The sequence below is a fragment of the Girardinichthys multiradiatus genome, chromosome 7 (assembly GCF_021462225.1).
Source record: "Girardinichthys multiradiatus isolate DD_20200921_A chromosome 7, DD_fGirMul_XY1, whole genome shotgun sequence".
Taxonomy (NCBI): Eukaryota; Metazoa; Chordata; class Actinopteri; order Cyprinodontiformes; family Goodeidae; genus Girardinichthys; species Girardinichthys multiradiatus.
This window is the reverse complement of record NC_061800.1, coordinates 49900155-49906154: the sequence shown is the minus strand read 5'-3', so window position 1 is coordinate 49906154 and position 6000 is coordinate 49900155.

Below are 6000 nucleotides of genomic sequence, written 5' to 3'. Positions count from 1 at the left end.
TAGATCAGAATATCGTCAAGGTACACAAAAACAAAGATGTTCAAAAAATTTCTTAACACATCATTAATCAGCGACTGGAAGACTGCTGGGGCGTTGCAAAGTCCAAAAGGCATGACTAAATACTCAAAATGACCCAAAGGAGTCTGAAAAGTTGTCTTCCACTCGTCCCCCTGGCGGATTCTAACTAAGGTCAAGCTTGGTAAAGACAGTAGAACCCTGAACTGGTTCGAACGCAGAGGAAAGTAAAGGAAGTGGGTACCTATTGTTAACTGTAATTTGGTTCAAACCCCGATAATCAATACAAGGACGAAGGGAACCATCCTTCTTCCCAACAAAAAAAAAAAAACAGCACGCACAGGGGAGGAAGAGGGACAAATAATACCAGCAGCTAGGGAGTCATTAATGTAATCCTCCAAAGCCTGTCGTTCAGGTCCAGAGATGGGATACAACCTACTGGTGGGGAGCGGAGCCCCAGGAAGGAGGTCAATGGCACAGTCATAGGGCCTATGGGGGGGCAGAGTGAGAGCCCTACTCTTGCTGAAGGCTAGTCTTAAATCATGGTACACTGCGGGGAACCTGGAAAGGTCGGGAATGTCATCATTAAGAGGACTAGACTCAGTGGAGTTCCTAACAGGTAGGGCCGACTGAAGGCAATTGGAATGGCAGTAATTAGACCAGGCTTCAATGCGGAGCTCAGACCAGTTTAAATGAGGGTTGTTTCTTTGCAGCCAAGGAAAACCAAGAACTAAAGAAGTCTGAGAAACCGGAAATACATAAAAAGAAATCATCTCCCTATGATTTCCGGAGAGAACCAGTTCAATAGGTATAGTCTTGTGAGTAATCCTATGCAACCTCCGTCCATCTAAGGCAGAAACTAATCATGGCGTATCCAGAGGCTCAATCTCAATCTGGGCCTGTTCTACCAACTTGCGATCAATTAAGTTCTGCTCACTGCCGGAATCAACAAGTGCTAATAGATTCCTAGTCTGCTGACTACCAATCAAGGTGGCTGGTAGGGAAAATCTAGGGGCTTCATAATCATTAAACTGGTCCGTTAGCTCCCCCGCAAAAACTAGCGGACCCTGTCTTTTGGCCGGGTAGGACAGGTTGGACAAGGAGCAATAAGGTGATTGGATGAGCCACAGTAAAAGCACTGGTTACCCTGTCTATGCCGTTGTCTCTCCTCAGGGGTCAGGTGAGTGTGGCCAACCTGCATGGGTTCAGGTTCAGGCAGGTCTACTTGAGGGAGAGATCTAACATTGGGTTGTGAGTTAGCAGGAAGCGAAGAACGAGCCATGAAACATACAGAACGAGCTCTCCTCTCACGCATATGACTGTCAATCCGTGTAGCTAACAAAATTAGTCCATTAAGGGTCTTAGGCTCATCAATCAAATCTAATTAATCCTTCAGAGGCTCATCTAAGGACTGGAAAAAAGCTGTTCTAAGAGCACTATCATTCCAGCCAGAGGCAGCTGCAAGAGTACGAAATTCTAAGGCTAATTCAGAGACAGCTCTGTTCCTCTGATTCAAAGCCCATAACTGGCGAAAGACGCTAGTCTGGTCAGTCTCAGAGGAGAAAGTCAGCTTGAATTCAAGGATGAAGTCATCAAAAGAGCAGCCAAACTGATTACAGTTAGAAAAACGAGCCCCAGCCCAACGTAAGGCCCTTCCAGTAAGTAATCCAAGTATATAAGAAATTTTAGCATCATCATGGGGAAAACTATCAGGAGAACGGTTAAAGATGAGAGTACATTGCAACAAAAAACCCTTACAGTGATCAATGTCACCGGAGAACTTCTCCGGAATAGGGGAAGTGACGTCGCGAGAGTGTGAAAGACGTTGAGAAGTAGAAGCTGCTACAGCGCCCTCAGAGGACTCGGAGGTCTGAAGATTTAAAGAATGCTGGAGTAAAGAGACAATATGATCTAGTTGCTGATTATTCTGTTGGATCTGTTCAGAAAGTGAACGGAGAGCTGAATTGTGTGAGTGAATCTGGTGAGAATGTTCAGACAGAGTTCTACTGAGACTTTCTGCTGGGTCTTTTTGGCCTGAGTGTTCTGACATCATTTTTGACACTGATCTGACCCACATACAGAAAGAACTCAAGTAGAGATAATCTCACGGTGAAAAGAAGTTTATTATTAAGTTATTAAGAAGTTTATTATTAACCAAGTGCTCTGTTAGGAACATATGGAACAATCAGATCTCTGATGTATGATGGAGCTAGATCATTAAGGGCTTTGTATGTGAGGAGGATAATTTTAAATTATATTCTGGATTTAACAGGGAGCCAATGAAGGGAAGCTAAAATAGGAGAAATATGATCTCTCTTTTTAATTTTCATCAGAACTCTTGCTGCAGCATTTTGAATCAGCTGAAGGCTTTTAACTGCATTTTGTGGACATCCTGATAGTAAAGAATTACAATAGTCCAGCCTTGAAGTAACAAATGCATGGACTAGTTTTTCAGCGTCACTCCTGGACAGGATTTTTCTAATTTTGGCAATGTTCTGGAGGTGAAAGAAGGAAATCCTAGAAACCTGTTTAATATGGGATTTAAATGACATGTCCTGGTCAAAACTAACACCAACGTTTTTTACTTTATTATCGGAGGTCAATTTAATGCCATCCGGGTTAAGTGATTGATTAAACAGTTTCTTTTTTAAAGACTCCGGTCCAAAGATGACAACTTCTGTCTTGTCTGAATTTAGAAGCAAAACATTTTACGTCATCCAAGTTTTTATATCTTCAAGACATGCTTGTAGTCCATCTAACTGGTTGGGCTCATCAGGATTTATGGATAAGTAAAGCTGAGTATCATCAGCGTAACAGTGAACATTTATCCCATGCTGCCTGATAATTTGACCTATTGGAAGCATATATATAGTAAAGAGAATTGGCCCAAGTACTGAACCCTGTGGTACTCCACAATTAACCCTGGAGTTTAAAGATGATTTATCATTTACATGAACAAACTGGAATCTGTCAGACAGATAAGATTTAAACCAGCCTAGCGCTGTTCCCCTGATCCCTACAGCATATTCAAACATTTTTAAGAGAATATTATGATCGACTGGATCAAATGGATCAAAACTGATATCTAACAGAACCAGAACGGACACAAGTCCATTATCTGACGCCATAAGAATACCATTAGTGACTTTCAGCAGAGCTGTTTCAGTGCTATGATGAGCTCTGAAGCCTGACTGAAACTCTTCAAACAGGTCATTGCTGTGTAAATGCTCATACACTTGATTAACAACTGTTTTCTCAGGAAATTTAAATCAAAACAGAAGATTGGATATAGGTCTGTAATTTATGAAGTCATCTCGATCAAGCAAAGGTTTCTTAAGCAAAGGTTTAATTACAGCTACCTTAAAAGCTTGTGGTACATATCCATTTACTAAAGATAGATTAATCATATCTAAAATGGGGCTGGTAATCTGAGGGAACACTTCCTTAGATAAGATTTTATTTTTAATAGAATCAATTTTATTTTGGAAGAATCCCATAAAGTCTTGATTGCTGAGAGCTAAGGGAATGCAACTGTACTAAAGAGAAACCTAGGGTTATTCTTGTTCGCTTCTATTAATGATGAGAAATAAGCTGTTCTGGCTTGGCGAAGTGTCTTTTTATACAACAATAAGCTATTTTTTTCCAGATTAAGTAGGAATCCTCTAGTTGTGCAGAGCGCCATTTTCTCTCCAATTTTGTAACATTGTGCTTTAAAGTACGCAGCTCTGAATTAAACCAAGGAGCTAGCCTCCTATGAATAATTACCTTCTTTTTCAAGGGGGCTGCATTGTCTAATGCATCACGCAATGATGAAGAAACACTATGAACAAGAGAATCAATTTGTGAAGGGGCAGTAACAGAATTATTGCCCTTCACTGTTCTTTTCAGTGATAATGAGGAAATCAAAAGTGGAACAGATTCTTTAAAGGTTGTTACAGCATCGTCTGATGATGATCTACTATAATGAAATTTTCTTTCAGGTGTGGAGTACTCGGTTAAATTAAACTCAAAGGTTATTAAAAAATGGTCAGACAGGACAGGGTTATGGGAAAATATTCTTATGTCTTTACACTCAATGCCAGACGTCAGCACAAGGTCTAGAGAATGAAGACAAAGGTGGGTAGGTTTGTTAATGTTTTGAGCAAAGCCAATTGAGTCTAAGATAGCATTAAACGCTATATTTAGGCTATCACTTTCAGTGTCAACATGAATGTTAAAATCCCCCACTATAATAACTTTATCTGTATTTAACACTAAATCAGATAAAAGGTCTGAAAACTGATCTAAAAATTGAGAGTAAGGGCCTGGTGGACGGTACGAAACAACAAACAGAAGAGATTTTAATGCTTTGCAATTTGGATGAGGAAAACTAATATTCAAAAGAGTTGTAGCTATTGATTGGTCTGGGACTAATCAATAAATCGGACTGAAAGATTGTTGGTACTCCTCCTCCTCGCCAGTATTTCGAGGAATGTGAAAATTTAAATAATTAGGAGTTGACTCATTGATAGTAACATAATCCTCTTGCTGCAGCCAGGTTTCTGTGAGGCAAAATAAATCAATCTGATTTTCACAAATCCGGTCACTAACTAGCAATGTCTTTGAAGAGAGATCTTATGTTCAGTAAGCCACATTTAATTGTTTTATTTTTATTTTTAGTCTGAGTTGTGTTTATTTTTATTTAATTTTCCTGATTTCCTCGTTTTAGATTATTTTTTAATCTTTTCAATTTTGGCAGTGGGCGAGACACTGTCTTAATAGGGTAATGGGTGGGTAGCAGTACTAAGTCTTAAACTAAGACCCTGCTTCCTGGTCTGAACCCTGGGTTGTCAGAGTTTTGGAGAACTAATAAATCCGGCCTAGAAAGAAGAGCTGCTCCATCCAAAGTTGGATGGATGCCGTCTCTCTGGATCAGACCAGGGTTTCCCCAAAATGTTCGCCAATTACCAATGTAGTCCACATCGTTTTCTGGACACCACCTAGACAGCCAGCGGTTGAATGACAGCATGCGGCTAAACATGTCGTCACTGGTCAGATCAGGGAGGGGACCAGAGAAAATTACGGAGTCCAACATTGTTTTGGCAAACTTACACACCGAAGCAACACTAACTTTGGTGACCTCTGATTGGCGCAACTGGGTGTCATTTCCGCCAGCGTTAATAACAATCTTACTGTATTTACGCTTATCCCTAGCCTGCAGTGTCAGGTAGGATTTGATGTCGCCCGTTCTGGCCCCTGGCAGACATTTGACTATGGTCGCTGGTGTCTCTAGTGCCACGTTTCTGACTATGGAGCTGCCAATTACCAGAGTTGGCTTCTCAGCGGGTGTGTCGCTGAGCGGGAAAATCTGTTGGAAACGCAGACAGGTTGGTGGTGACCTGTGGGCTGGGATCTAGGACTATGCTTTCTACCTACCGTCACCCAGCCGGCCTGACGCCCTGGCTGTGCGGGCTCTGCTGAAGGACTGCTACGGGGAGCTACCCTCGGTGGCTCCACGCTGGCTAAGGGGCCTCGGCTATCTTCTGGTTTTTCAACAGCGCGGAGCCGGGCCTCCAATTCCAACACCCTCGCTTCCAAAGCTACAAAAATGCTCCATTTATTACACGTACCATTATCACTAAAGGAGGCAGAGGAGTAACTGAACATCTGACACAGAGAGCAGGAGAGAGGAGGAGACTCAGAGAGAGAAACATCAGAACGGGTAGCAATGGTGGAGCTAAAGCTAACGTTAAGCTAGCGACCTCTTACCACTACTAGAAAAAAAATGTGTAAAACACTGAAAGTCCCCAAACGTTAAAAGCAGCAACAGAAAGTATGAGTTTTAGTGTGCTTGTGTATTAGAACAAGTAAGAGGTATCACAGTAGAGAGAAATCAGATAAAACGAGAAAGCCTTCACACACCAAACAATCCACCGAGTGCAACAGCGAACACAGGAAGTGACCAATACGCCTTACCACACCTGTCCAGCAGAGGCCCTTTGAAGC